Genomic DNA, 16187 nt, shown 5'->3' with positions numbered 1-16187 from the left:
ACTGCTTAGGTCAACAAACATTTTTTTTTCTTATTTTTATAACAAATGCCAATTTATTCGTTCTCTTTAGAATTCGAACCTGGCCCCTGCCATGTGTCAAACGATATCGCTGCAGGGCCTATATTCACAAGCTCGCTCTCGTCCATTTTCATTTGTTGACTTAAACTCGAGTCTGTGTCAATACACCAGAATGAAGACCATTACAAAAGGATGAGTAATTGTTCATGAAGTGGAACGAAATCCTACTGCGCTTATTTGAGAGGGCTCTGCGTAATTCACATCCCTCCTTAATTAGAGAATAAATATTAACGATGTTCACCTTGGCGTCAGAATTCATTTACTGTTTATGAGGAGAGAAACTACAATGAATTCGTCACCGGAGAGGCGGCAGCTACTCGGGAATACAAACAATGTTATTCCAGTAAACAGGATTAATGGGCATTTGTGTCATCCAGGAAATTCTGGACCGTTTCCTGAGATACTTCATCCAGCGCAAACAATGAACTTGTCTCGGGAATATCTATTCGCATTTTGGCCTTGCGTGACTCTATAGTCAAATTAACAGAAAGGAGGCTTTTATAATGTATAGGGGATTTATGATTTTATTATAGGTTCTCTCATTCAGTTGGTTTCAAGTTCACAGTCGGGAATAATTCGTTTAAGACACTTTGCTGAATTTTCTGTACATTATCTATAGTAATGCCGCGCCCAACCAATAATCGGAGCGGATAATCAGAAAAGGAAAAGTATTATTATTATTTTTTTTTTTAAATTGAGTAATCTGGGAAAAATACTTTGAGAGAATATATCTTTCCTACTTTAAACTCATACACACACACACACACACACACACACACACACACACACACACACACACACACACACACACACACACATATATATATATATATATATATATATATATATATATATATATATATATATATATATATATATATACTCTTTCTCTCTATATATCTCTCTTTCTCATATATATATATACTATACTATATATATATATATATATATATACACATACACACGGAAGTCATAACACAGGCATATGGAAGAAATGTGTGTCCCATAAAGTCATCGGTCTACAAGACCATAGCTCGACTATTTTCCACCGCATTCGAAAAGGCATCGCGAGTTATGCGGTGCATCCACATATCCCAGGATTTCGGTCCAGTTCTCCACGTCGCATACTGTGCCCTGGGCCATCGTTCTCTTAATATGTGTACATGGTTATTGTTATATGAGCAAGAATATACCAACAATTGTAAAAGACATGCGAAAGCAGATAGCTCTCGCAAATATCGTACCAAGATAGTGTTAAAAAAATTGATAATAATAATAATGATGATGTTAAATAAAGCGGACTTATGTTAAAACCTTCTCATATATTTACCACTTCAAAGAGATTAACAGAAAACAAAGTTCAAAAGAAAAATCTCAAGGTACAAATAAAAGTAATCATGTGAATTAATTTTGAATAAACGGGTTACAAGTTAGAAAAGTGTAATCATGTATTAATTTTGAAAATTTCAGTTAAGATAAATAAATGAAAAATCCAATGATTATGTTAATTAATTTTGAATATAGCAGGGTTGCAAGTTAAGATAAATAAATAGAAAAATCCAATGATTATGCAGAGAGAGAGAGAGAGAAGAGAGAGAGAGAGAGAGAGAGAGAGGCAATCTTAATCATGTATTAATTTGAATATATGAGGTTGCAAGATTAAAGATAAATAAATAGAAAAATCAATGATTATGCAGAGAGAGAGAGAGAGAGAGAGGAGTAATCATATGTGGTAATTTTGAATACTTGGGGTTACAAGTTAGATAAATAAGTAGAAAAAGAAAAATCCAATCATTATAAGCCAGAACCAAGAGAGAGAGAGAGAGAGAGAGAGAAATAAAATATGCACTTGAAACTGATATTTGGTTGAAGTTTTTTTGCACCAAGGAAAATGGCGAATCGCGAAACGTTTGTAAATAAAAGCTACGAATTCGGAAAGCCACTCTCAACCCCGTCACCCCTGCCTGTCTTTCCTGTTCTCCGTCTGTCTCTGCCTGTGTCAAGAAAATAATCCATAATAACTTGGAGTTGGCACGGCAGAAAATTCCCGTGCCTCGAGCTATACTTTATATTCTGTTCGCCGAGGAAAAGTTAAATATCAAGAAATAAAGGAAAGATATTTGCAGTAGTACGGTGGATGTAACCCCTGCTCACCACCCTCTCTCTCTCTCTCTCTCTCTCTCTCTCTCTCTCTCTCTCTCTCTCTCTCTCTCTCTCTCAAACAGAAAACACAGAATAAATCATAGAAAATATCTACTTCAAACTCGAGTCCTTTTTTTTTTTTTTTTTTTTTTCCAGCCGAAGGAACAATTGCTGTAAACAATTCTCGAGAACTGGCATGTGGACAATCATCGTTTCCTTCTGCTCCAGAAAATGTCATTGCAATTAATGAAAGGTCGAGAGGGAAGGAGAGGAGAGCCCGCACCAATTCACCCGCTTTTATTTCGGGAATTAATGTGTGTGTGTGTGTAGCTTGTTTCCCCTGCAGACTTCAGATTTCTGGAGAGAGAGAGAGAGAGGGGCTAGGTGGTAAGGTTGAAGAACTGGGAAAGAGAAGTGGGAGAGAGAGAGATAGGCGAGGAACGGTAATGGTCGAGAATGAGAGAGAGAGAGAGGGAATGGTAATGGATTTGAAATGAAGAGAGAGAGAAGAGAGAGAGAGAGAGAGAGAGAGAGGCGAGGTGTGTGGCTGGGAAGGAACTGAGAGAGAGAGAAAAGAAGCAGAGAGAGAGAGAAACACAGAGAAATGAAATGAAACAACGCCTGCATGAAACACAGAGAATGGAAAACAGTAGAAATCTTATCTAAAAACGAAACACGCCGACTTTGCAAACGGATGAATAATTCGCCTGAAGAAAAGGTCCCACAGGCGAAACTTTCTACGACCCTTTATTTATTTATCTATTTTTCTGTTATAACATTTGTCTTCTCTTGCTTTCCATACCAACGTCACTGCTCGGTATGCTCGTGTATAATACAGCTGCCATAATGGTATCCTTTTTTGCGAAATCCTTGCGTTTTTTTGTTACGTCTATATTCATCAGCAAATGCAAATATATGCGTTTATTTTTTTATATTTTTATTTGTTATCCTTCTTTATATGCAAGGTGCACTGTACTCCCTCAATCTTACTTTCCAAGTTAATGATTTTAAGGTCAATTCCGAGAGACTTTTGCGTATTTTGTTGTAATAATAATAATAATAATAATAATAATAATAATAATAATAATAATAATAATAATAATAATATAATAATAATATTAATAATAATCCTTACACAAAGGACAACGTGTGGGCAGATACCTAATTTACTTGTGTGTAACACTCACTAGATTATTTGCTTACTTGCAATAAACTCTGCGTAACGTCGGGACGTAACGACCTTTACTTTTCAGTGATTTTTGACAGCATGGGTAATAATAATAATAATAAGACGTTACGTAACGTTTTTTTTCAGTGATTTTTGACAGCATGGGTATAATAATAATAATAATAATAATAATAATAATAATAATAATAATAATAATAATAATAATAAATTAGCACTTAACAGAAGCTTTGAGGCCTGGCCCTCACATAAGTAACAAAATTTGTTAAGTAACAAAAACAATATTTTATGTCCTGCACTTATATATTTCCAGGTATTCAGACACCTCACAGCAATGCCACAGAATTCCTACCCTTAATTAATACTTTAAACTTAACCTTCGACTTGAGAGATTTCTAAAAAAAAAAAAAATGTATCATATTCAAAATAGGAAAGTAACAAAAAAAAATTATCACCTACTTCTCGGAAACGTTCTTCCTGACGCCCCAAACATTCTGAATCCCTTCTCTCTCTCTCTCTCTCTCTCTCTCTCTCTCTCTCTCTCTCTCTCTCTCTCTCTCTCTCTCTCTCTCTCTCTCAAAGCTAGGAAACTACATTTTCTCGAGGGGCGATAGGCCTCGTCTTCCCATCTCGACGAAAGAATTTCTACCGCGTGGCTTAGCAAAATTCGTCGACTTTATTTTTTCGCTCCTGGGGAGAGAGTTTGTTTACTTTATCTTGGGATTGTCAGTGACTTTGAGTCATTTTTTGTGTATTCCTTTTTTTCAGCTGTGTTTTTATTCACCTTATTTTGATTTCGTGTTTTTTTATTTATATCTTCATTTTATCTCTCAGTCGTCACGTATAAGTTACCGGTTTTGTGGTTTTGTTCCACGTGAATGATTACACATCCTGAGTAGTAATAATAATAATAATAATAACTATTATTATTATTATTATTATTATTATTATTATTATTATTATTATTATTATTACTTAGCAAACGTCCCCAAATAACTAGCCCCTCTTGGTAACTCAATTTGTCATCCATCACCTCTCGGGCTGACTTTCATCTCGAACTTAGATAGACAGAAAAAAAAAGCAATCTCTCTCCTCTGTTAAGATTGATTGATTGATTGGTTTATGGCTACTACAACTGGCGTCACAAACCCCTTCTGTTGAGACCATTCTTGGCTGCTAATACGCACCAAGCAAATTAGGTCAAAGACATGAATGGTCATTTACCTCCCCTGACAATTTGTTCATTTGCAGGATACAATGACCTTTGAGTCGGATTTTATTTGCTGTTTATCAGGGGGAACGATTTTGATTTTGATTCTGCTTTTAACCCTAATAACAAAATGATTGATACGAAAAAAAAAAATTAACGACTTAAGAAGGAAGTACAAAACTGTACTAAGTGATTGGAAATGAGATTAAAGTCGATTTTTCTTGCTATACTCTTGTTCAGTTCCTCATTAACACAGATTCTATGTTATGCGTAACATCAAACAAAAAGCAAATGTCCATTTGAATATGAGAATTTGAAAGAGAAGGGATAAACAGAAACACCCTTCAGGGTTTCTTAACACCCCCCAACAAAAGACTAAAAATTTTAAAAATATCAGTTCGGAACTCCCCCCCCCCACAACTCATCACTTGACCCAGTCATGAAATGTTGACCTGCTTTCCAATGTCGCAGATCTGTTTTCCTTTAAAATTTAAATTTTCATCACCAAAATATAGTTTTGCATAATAGTTTTAGAAAAAACCTCTAGTAGATCAGTACTTACCTTACCGGAGTTTCAAAATAAACCGATTAAAATGGAAATGGGTTGACACAGAAGACGGTAGATTGTGGCTCCACACCGTCACACCAAACTGGCCCCTACTCTCCTACAAAAGAAAAAAAATAAATAAATAAAATCGCATAAAATATCACATAGCTCAGAAAAACCTACCGTGAAAATTTAAAACTAAAGTTCGTTATATTTTTACTTAAAAGCTCTATACAGTATGAGAAATATTCCGAATAAGAACTGGTTTCAATCAACTTGATAATATTATAATAAACAAAGGCTCACCTGACTTGTCATCTTTAGTCTTGTAGATATTCATAATTCATGCTAGGAAGCTTCTATGTACTTTAATTCGTATTTATAGTTCTTCATTTGTAATTCTCTGATATTATCGAAAAAATTCATGGAAATTATCCTTCAGTAGTTCAACACCTTTGCCCAAAGACACTCACCCAGTTAAACTAGTCATTTTCTCCTTAAAACTCAGCGTTGCCAAAGGCCTGGTAACACTGAAATCCTTCCTCACCATCTATCGGCCACCCTAGAAATGCGAGGAAACTACTGTCATATTCTCTCCGAGCATTTAGTAAAAATTAATATAAATATATTTTCAAGGATATAACAAGAAATTTAAAAGATTTTTCATACAATTAAATCTGATTAAGGAGTATTTATGAAATAACTCAAAGGTACACAAGGAAATCTACGGCATTAGTTTTGGCTATACACAATATTATCGGAACCTCTCGCCACGTAAGCACCGAGAATTACCAATGTAAAATAAAATTCATACCTTATTATGGACAAATAAACTATATTTATCGTCATATATCAAAATAATTGAATTAAGGAGAGTATCTTAACATTTTAAGCGTGTTCGAAAGTAATTAATACAACGCATTTACTTAAGCATCTTCGCTTGTGGCGCTGTAAAGGTTTGCAGCCCTGACTGCTTAGCGTTATCAAGTGTTAATATGACTATTGCTTTAAATAGTGTTTTGTCCGCATACATGTAAATAATGGACAGTATTTGTATGTTTTAAATAGATATGAAGGCGTTCGTATGAAATGAGTGGTGTATAAATGCACAGTTCTCAAATACTAAAGTCAAAACAAATGCCAGAATAGGCCGAGAATTTTTCCGTCAGGGCAGCCAACCTTTCACTTGAGAGTACTCGGAGGTGAAAGATATAATGGAAATTCAGGGAAGTCTTATGAACTAAAAGTTACATTTAGAATGTATTCATACGAATCTCCCCAAGATTTATGGGCTAATTAATACCATTTTTGTTCCTCAAGAAGCTGCGATATCGATTACGGTTGGCAATTCATCTTCTCTGCTCGTACGTCATTTCAGTTTCAAGTAATGGCTATAGGTTTTTATGCTTTCACAGCATGTGGTGGATGTAGTGTTTACCCATTTTATTACGGAATGAATAGAAAAGTACTGAAGTACTTCAATTTTTCACGAATTTTCTCCCGGTAATGGTTAGTTCTCAGTTAAAGTTTGAAGGACTTTTGAAGGTTAAATTCGGTGTTGCAAACCTCCGGTAGTTTACGAACTTGGAACTGAAGTAAATACGTTATGTTACGCCGCTCTGTGGCAGGTTTAGACAATTATACAAAACATAATACACATTTCCTCAGTTCATAAATGACCTAGCTGATGCTAATTTGAAAATACTACTGCGGTAAATGTACATTTTTGTTGGTATTTCTCTCCGCAGTCAGGCCACTTTGCATAGTACCAGACAGGCATCGGGAATTTCCTTGAGAGTCTTATAGTTTCCATCCAAATTCCGCTTGACTAGACATTGCAACTATTGGAACTAAGCATTTTAGGACCTAAATCCAGTCCTACCTACATATAAATTATATTGCAATCTTACCTGGAAAGCAAAATAGTTGATTGTCTGAAAACTGGTTCCTAGGGAACCAATAGATGGCGCCAGGGGTCCTGCTTGACGAAACAATTTTTGAACACTCGGGTTTCCCGGAGAGGTTTAGCCGGCTGCCACGTAGCCGTGGGAGGGCAGAGTGGTAGTTTGAGAAGGGTAGTTAGGGAGCTCGTTAAGCGGTAATTGAAGTGGACAAAATTGCTAGTTTAATAATAATAAAAAGAGTTAAAAGTCAACGGAATGAATATGAGCGGAAATGGTAGGAGGGAAATTCCTAAATTGGGAATCCTACACAGGATTCTTAATTGTGCAATAGGTCAAAGACATTACAATTACAGAACACTAAGGAGTACGTATATACGATATTAGACAGGGACCGCATTAGAACAATCAGGAATATGGGAATCGTTAAGAGAAAGAGACATCAGTAAGATGAACAGGAATATTGGAACCATTCAGAGATATGGGTTATAGTAGGGCAATCGGGTATACTGGACTCTCTTATAAGATGTGAGTCACAGTAGCACGATCCAGAATACTGGAATCTGCGACGGGAAAAGTCAGAGTAGAACGATCAGGAATACTGGAATCTCTGATAGGAATCTCCCTCTGTACAATCGCATACAAGTGACTCATGATTTATAAAAGGGATAATCTTTGAAATTTGATTGTCATATATATATATATATATATATATATCATATATATATATTCTTATATATATATATATTATATACACAAATATATATATATATATAATATATAATGTATATATATATATATATATATATATATATATATAATGTGTGTATGTATATATATATATATATATATATATATTATATACCCCACCACATTTGTAAATTTCATTGTTGGGTACCTGATCTAATTCCAAAAACCCTAACTGGAATGATAAGTCTGCCTTTAAGACTAAAAATACCATACGAACATTTATCTACATTTGTGTTCCTCAATGCCTCAGAATATATCGTCTCTAATTACTGGTACATGTCTCGAAAGCGAATGTAGAATACACGCTCCAAGGAGAGTTGAAATAATTCGTTTCAAAAATGAAAATAAAATAACACGCAAAAAAAAAAAATGTATATGAATTTGTCAGTCGCTTTTAATTTAGACAGTCGCAGAAGCTGGTAAAAAGTTAAAATAACGTGCATTAAACAAAAGACACTGGTAATTACATAACCTACTGAGCAAGCTTTATAAGTCAGACCCAAGCAAATTATAATCCCAGAAGTAAAAAAGGGTGAAGCGGAAACACAACACCCTTTACATGGTACAGAAAAAAATAAAATTACAGGAAAAACCAAATACAAAAGAGGGGAAGCTACGCACAACACCTTGACGTGGTACAGAAAAAATACAGAGAAAGTCATAACCAGGAGAGCGTTTGATGCTGAAATTCTCGGTATTTCAGGGCATTCACTGAGGCATTGATGAGCGAGGCTCAGAATAATGCGTGCCTGAAACTTGTTCGTAGAGCTGACTGACATTATCTTGTGAAGTGCAAGGTCATATTTTTCTTGAGGGATTAGTTCATGTGGAAAGTATTATTATTATTATTATTATTATTATTATTATTATTATTATTATTATTATTAGATCATATTTTCTTTGTGCACTCCTGTGGGGATTAGCTAATGTAGAAAATATTATTAGTATTAATAATAATATTATTATTATTATTATTATTGTATTAATTATTACTATTATTATTATTATTATTAGATCATATTTTTCTTTAGTGTATTATGTGGGATTAGCTAATGTGGAAAGTAGGCTATTATTATTATTATTATTATTATTATTATTATTATTATTATTATTATTATTATTATTATTATTATTATTAGAACATTTTTCTTAAGTGTATTATCCGGGATTAGTTCATGTGGAAAGTATTATTATTATTATTATTATTATTATTATTATTATTATTATTATTATTATTATTATTATTATTATTATTAATTAAATTTCAAAGATTATATACGGCCAAAACTTGCTGATCAAACTTCATTGAAAAAATTAGACTTATGTATAACAGTTAGTAGATATACATTCAGCACTAGAAAGTTAATAATCATTAGAATATTTAAATATATGAAATTTGCCAGTGCCCTCAAAGTTCTCTAAAGGCTCATGAATTTAATCTTATTCGATGTTAACATTACTTAAAACGTGTTAGAAAAGTATTACCCAAAAAAACAGATTTATATCTGGAAGTTTGTGTCATTTTCCAGAGCAGTTTACAGCAATTGACCTCAGTTTTCCCTTTACTGACGTCACTGAGTTAGTAATTTACGAATTATCTTTAGCAATATTTTCTTCCAAAGACACCATGTTTTTTTTTTTACCTCATCCTGAAAACGTTCGCATAAGAGATTCGTATTCACTAGATTTTATATATATATATATATATATATATATATATATATATATATATATATATATATATATATATATAATCAGACCGTCCTTTTCATTTAATTCTCGGAAATTTGGACCAGACGACGATTAAAGTTTATTTTAATGACCGTTTATGGACGAGCACATTGAAGATAATGGCTTAATGGCCTTTCAGCCATTTCGTTCATCTGAAAATTACGATACTTTAACCAGATTCCTTAACAGCAAGACTGCGATGGGGGAACATTAAACTATGTATAGTGTACAGAATACATGATAATAAGACTTGTATATGGTAATGATAACACTTTCTCAGAAACAGACATGTGAATAAAGAGATACAGACACATAAACGCATACACACACCTTTTGAAAGACGTGGTTTCGATCCGTGGTTTCGTTTTGTGTGTTGATCCACAGTGTAAGATCAGAAATTTATTTCTATTTCCACGCGTTCTGTGTGTTGATATTTCTAATATATATATATATATATATATATATATATATATATATATATATATATATATATATATATATATGCACACACACACACACACACTTATTCCATACAGCACATTGTATTTTCACAGGTTTATAATTCCCCGACTGTACTCTTCCATGCCAAACCAGTTAACCATAAAGCATTCTCGTTTGGAAACAAGAGCTCAGCTTCGATAATCGAACACCTCTCTTCGAAATTTCAATTATCAGAGACACGCCGAAAATATCCTTCTCCTACAAAAGGAGTTTGTAGGACCAAAGAAATAAACGAGAAAATAGAAAGAGGAAAAATTCTACCAACATCCTGAAGGTGAAAGGGAAAATTCTCTTGACGTTGGCAGATTCCAAGCTTCCCGTGAGGATGAAAGAAATGTATAGAAATATTATAGAGAATTGTTACATCGGATGATATTTCCCATGTTATCGAACTGCCAAGGACGAGATGAATATTCTATTCTAAGGTTTCATGTTTTATTCAATATTGGGGATAAATTATATGATATATATATATATATATATATATATATATATATATATATATATATATATATATATATATATATATATATATATATATATACATACATATATATATATTTGTAGCACTTCCATTTTAATATTTTTTTTTATTTTTCAGGTCGTTCAATTTCTCTTATATGGTATATTGATCTAAATAAGGAAATATTTCAGGGATTAAAACCCACTGAAGTGATAACTTTAAACAAAATATCTATATTTCATCGATTCTTTGTTATATTTTGGAAGAAAGTCATTCACTGATATTATTTTATGGCGTAACTTGTAAGCGCTATTAACGTGTTGTATTTAAGGATCAGACACCATATAACCCCAGAAGTTTTAGTCACCACCTAAAAACAATATCAATTTGACCAATAACCAATAAACCACAAAAGGATTATTCCCTTCACCCGTACTTGCATTAAAATTACACAGAGCTTCCAGTCCTTTCCACTAATCCAGAATTACGGGATCGACAAGCAGTCCCCATGTTTCATCTCGTTATTTCATGAGAACGTAAATTCACTCGAATTATAAATGTGTCACTTTTAACGTTCAGGCCGAGCGATAATTTTCCAAAGTTGCCCATTTCGTGACCAAATGTGGGTGGCAGAGATTACCGGTTATATTTAGAGCTGAGGTCTTTTTGGGGGGGATGATCTGCTTCGCGTGGTTTTTTCCCTTGAGTGTTTTTCCAGATAATGTATGAAAAGGATCAGTCAGTGAACCGGCTGAACTCAGGTTTATGGTGAATGGAAACCTGAATAAATAATTGGAGTGCATATTACAGTTGTTGATGGACACCAATATTTGAAGCAAAATGCTGAATCCCAGCTGAAATATTCTGAATTGTTTTTATTTCAGTTTAAAAAAAAATGAAACTTTAGATATTTTAATGAAACATACATTCTCTCTCTCTCTCTCTCTCTCTCTCTCTCTCTCTCTCTCTCTCTCTCTCTCTCTCTCTCTTATTAGAGTCCTATTGACGACAGATTAGGCGAAAGAGTAATTTAAAATAAATTGAAATTAAATACATTTCTGTATACAGAGAGAGAGAGAGAGAGAGAGAGAGAGAGAGAGAGAGAGAGAGAGAGAGAGATGATCTGACCACTCTTCACCATAGTTATAATAATGATAATACTACTGCTTTGGAATTTCCAATCCTTTTTCTGTGGAACCTCTCGAAACCCTAACGCTGACGACTGCCTCGCCGCAGAAGCTCCCTTTCCTGGCATTGCCAAGAGGCCCTTTGGGATCCCATAAAAAAAACGCTGGATGAGAAAAACATCGGATTCAGTGAGGTGGATAACCTGCCTTTTCATTCAGCATGTGTTCAGAGTTCAACGGCTTCGCCCAGCGCGTAGGAGAGGACGAAATAATGGTTCGAGCCATTGATTTCAGGGAAAGAAAAGCTGCGCCCTGAGATCGTTTTCAAGCGTTGCTGTGAAGTTGTTGATATATATATATATATATATATATATATATATATATATATATATATATATATATATATACATATATATATATATGGTGTGTATGTGCGTAAATACAATTCTCACCTTATGTCACATACGATGTTCTATACTTTAAAACGCGATGTTTTTTGCAATGCACATTTTTTGTATTAAGCGATGATATTCTACAGGTAATAAATTCCCACGTCAATAATTTCCGTCACCCAACCCAGGCGCAGCCACAATCATCACTAGACCTTCCTTTACGTATGCTGACTAAAGATAACCTGGTTTCACATTCAGGTGGTTACGTCACCAAACTCGAGTTGGTACTTGCGTCACATTTACTTGTATGCCTGTGCTATTAATAAATGCTTTGTGCTATTGATAGCAAACTACTGGAAATATCCTTATTCTTTGAACTCAGTAATATTAACAGAAGCATGCTGATTATGAAGTTAGAAATCAAATCTTACACAGAGCTTTGAATATCATTAAAACGTTCATTGCCATACTTTTCTTACTTAGTGAATATCAAATAGATGTAAGGAAAATTTTCTCATTGTTTATACATCTTAAATAAGATTTCATTACGAGTAAACGAAAATGAATCCTAACTATATTACCAGTTGTTCGTGTTTGGTAATATAGGATGATTTATCAATAAAGAAGATTGTACATTTATTCAGTACTCACAGATAACATCTTATGATCATTTATATCCTTTACTGAAATCTTCCATAAAATATTTTTTTGTATTATTTCTGTATATCAGTCCATAAAACCACTGAAGTCTGTGACTTTTAATTCAAAAGACCATTCTGTTGAAAAATACTGAAACCCAATTAGAATGTATCAAACATCTGATATTCCATCAAAAAGTAAATAAGCTTTTGAGGGAGATCTGTTTGTTTACTTTGCCAAAAGCAAGGTCATGTTTATATATTTCAAAAGGAACTTTGAAGGTCAAAATCTGGTTATAGTAAAAGTTTACTTTAGTAAGAGTGATAATAATATCCGCACTTGACACAGATCCCCTTTGAGCAATTATCTAAGCTATAAAAACTCGATCAAAATTGCCTTGCGCATCAATATATATTCTAATGTGTCAGGAATCACATGTGGTATCCTAGAGCTCTCAAAAATCAAAGTCCATGGCTACATTTTTATTAGGAAATTTATCAGATATGATTCACAATAAATATGACTTAATTCCCATTGAGGAATTGTGTCCTGTCTTGCATCATTTTAAATGAATATAAAGTCATACATCACTATCTATTAGCCAGAAATGTTAGGGAGATGATACCTCCCTCACATTTTTATAGAGGGAGCAATAATGTCAAGTCTACCCGATGGTAACAAAATGACATTTCTGCAAACTGGCATTATCGGATAGTAATTATCCCTTGGGGATAATAGACCCATTAATCTAGCGCATTCATAATGAATTAAAAGTTCATGAGTGCTGCATTATAATTTTTTTCAGAGAATGTAAATGCCGTTAAATCCACGCATAAAGGACAACTTAGACATTATAAATGACCTACTTTACGGAACATAATGAAACCTGATGAAATACCGACTACGAGAGCTCCGCAATAATTGCCGAAACTTTAATCAGCCAAAATCAGCGAGGATGCGAGCAGTACCTAATATACCCTCCCAGCGATTTTCGAAAGACCGTAATCTGTATGCATAAAAGGATATATTTCAGGTCACGCAGCCGCCCCCACAAAAAGGATCATCTGCAGCTTGGCGAAATAGATATTGGAAAACGTTTCGAATATTCTACGATTTTTCTCTCTCGCTGGATTTACGCAAGAATCCGGCTAACGTGGGGTTGATAAATAATCGGCGTTCACGGGGGCCTGCTCTTTTCGCGGGGGAGAATTATGTCGGTGGCGTGGGCTTGGGCGTGGGTTCTACTCGACTCCTCGGCTTCGAAGTTTCTGCTTAAAAGATTGAATGAGATTAGCCTGAACTTTTTACGTTGATGTTTATTATAGAATTAATATTATTTGATTTCCTTCCATCTGAAAACTAGGGGAAGTTTTTGAGGTTTTGATGTCCCAAGGCGGTAAGTTTACGATCTGTTCGAAATTATCTCTCTCTCTCTCTCTCTCTCTCTCTATCTGTCCATCTATATATCTCTCTCTCTCCTAGGGGGAGAGAGAGAGAGAGAGAGAGAGAGAGAGAGAGAGAGAGAGAGAGAGAGAGAGAGAGAGAGAGTGGAAACTCTTTTGATGGCGTGGCCTTCCCTTGGTGATTGCTGAGCAAAGCTGGTCGTCCTCACAGACCCATTAAAGGTCAGGTGCTCTCCAGACGAGGCCTAATTGCCCTCTTTACCTATTCGGTGAAACTTGCAGGTAAAATCATCGTCTGAGAGTAGAGAGGAATTACGGTAATTTTCCTTCGTATCCTCGTATGAACTTCGTCATTATCTTGCGTCACAAATTATCGTTTTGGGAAAGGATTTGCTGCAAATTTATAATAGTGGGTGCAGAGTACTATGATTTAAGCCGTTTGTTTTGTAAAGGACTTGAAGTATTTGGGCATAAAATCTGTGGTCTGAGAAGTACTTTGTTACGATTGTATGTTTTTGGACCTATAAATATATACCCTTATGGGAGATAATTGTTCATGATTTGTTTATCTGAATATATAAGTCATCCCATAGCGCCTCTTTGACAGAAAAAAGCTTATTTCGCCATTTTTTTTATGAAATTTGTCCACAAGGACGTTTTAAGTCCACTAGGATTTCTCAAATCCTTCTCCACTCCAAGCACTATGTTAATGATAGTCTCTAGGATTCGTTAAATCCTTCTTTACAAACGTTTAGTTAGGTTCGGCTACGAGGATTACTCAAATCGATATTCTAGCTATTTCTTTATAAAGTTAACCCGCAGATGTTTATCAAGTCACGAGGATTTGTAATCCCAAAGGTATTTCTCAAATACCTCTGTCTAAGCTGTTGATAAAGATCACTTAAATGATTTTCTCGGTGGAATTTTATTCATAAATAAATAACTATTCTCTGAGAGTAAGTGATATCCACAGTCGTAGAATTAGGTTAATTTAATTTAACCTTCAACCAAAAATAGGACAAGAAATAAATTTTTTTGGGGGGGGAGGGGTGTTGGGGGGGGGGGGGGGCTTCGCTTGATCTAAATGTCTAGATAAACGCCCACTAACTTCACAAGGAAAATGTCACAATTTCACATACCGCTGAAAGATGTTCGTGTCCTTCTTCCTAGAGAGAGAGAGAGAGAGAGAGAGAGAGAGAGAGAGAGAGAGAGAGAGAGAGAGAGAATGTCAAATATATAAAACATACAAGTATAAATATGCCTTCCATTTTATGACCAATATTTCATCCAAAAACTAATAAAGCAACGACGAGAGAGAGACGCGAATTGCCGAACGATGCCGCGAGTAACTTTGGAAATGGATGATATTGCTTTTATTCTGGAAATGTTTCACCAATGAAACAAATATCAAAGAGCAAATTGCTGGAGACTCTGGTATTGGTGATGATATATATATATATATATATATATATATATATATATATATATATATATATATATATATATATATATATATATATATATATATGCTTCAGACAAACCTACCAATACTCCAGCTCTTAATGTCCAACTGTTACACACACACAAAAAATAATCAATAATAGTGAATGAAATTATGGAAGTGAAGAGGTTCCACTCTTGACCAAAATTTCCCAGTTATTTCTTCTTTCTGAAGCGACCGGTGATAAATAAAGTGTTAATAAGGAGGTTAAGAGAAAATGAGAAAGACAGGAGTTTGAAAGTGAATAAATTTTATATTAGTACATTTCACGTAAAGAATGTTACAATGAATCATTAAGTAGGGGCATTCTACATATAAAGACCTGGAGTACCTCTTACCTGTATAATTACATTACTGCTGCATATATTTGTTAACTTTTTAATAGCCTTGAAATTGGTAAATCTACAATGAATCAACGCCCCACCACCCATTTTTTTTATATTATTTTTAATAAAGTTATATTGACCCCAGACGTACCAGTTTTGATAAATGTTCTCTTTGCTCCAAGGGATAAAATAAAAGACACGTTAATTCACAGACAGCGATAAACTTACGAAATGAATGTGAAAAATATAGCTGACATAATGTCCCTCTGTCGAAAAAAGTCTTGATCTAA

Source organism: Macrobrachium rosenbergii, chromosome 49 (genome assembly GCF_040412425.1).
Source record: "Macrobrachium rosenbergii isolate ZJJX-2024 chromosome 49, ASM4041242v1, whole genome shotgun sequence".
Classification (NCBI taxonomy): Eukaryota; Metazoa; Arthropoda; class Malacostraca; order Decapoda; family Palaemonidae; genus Macrobrachium; species Macrobrachium rosenbergii.
Note: the sequence above shows the minus strand (reverse complement) of the source record.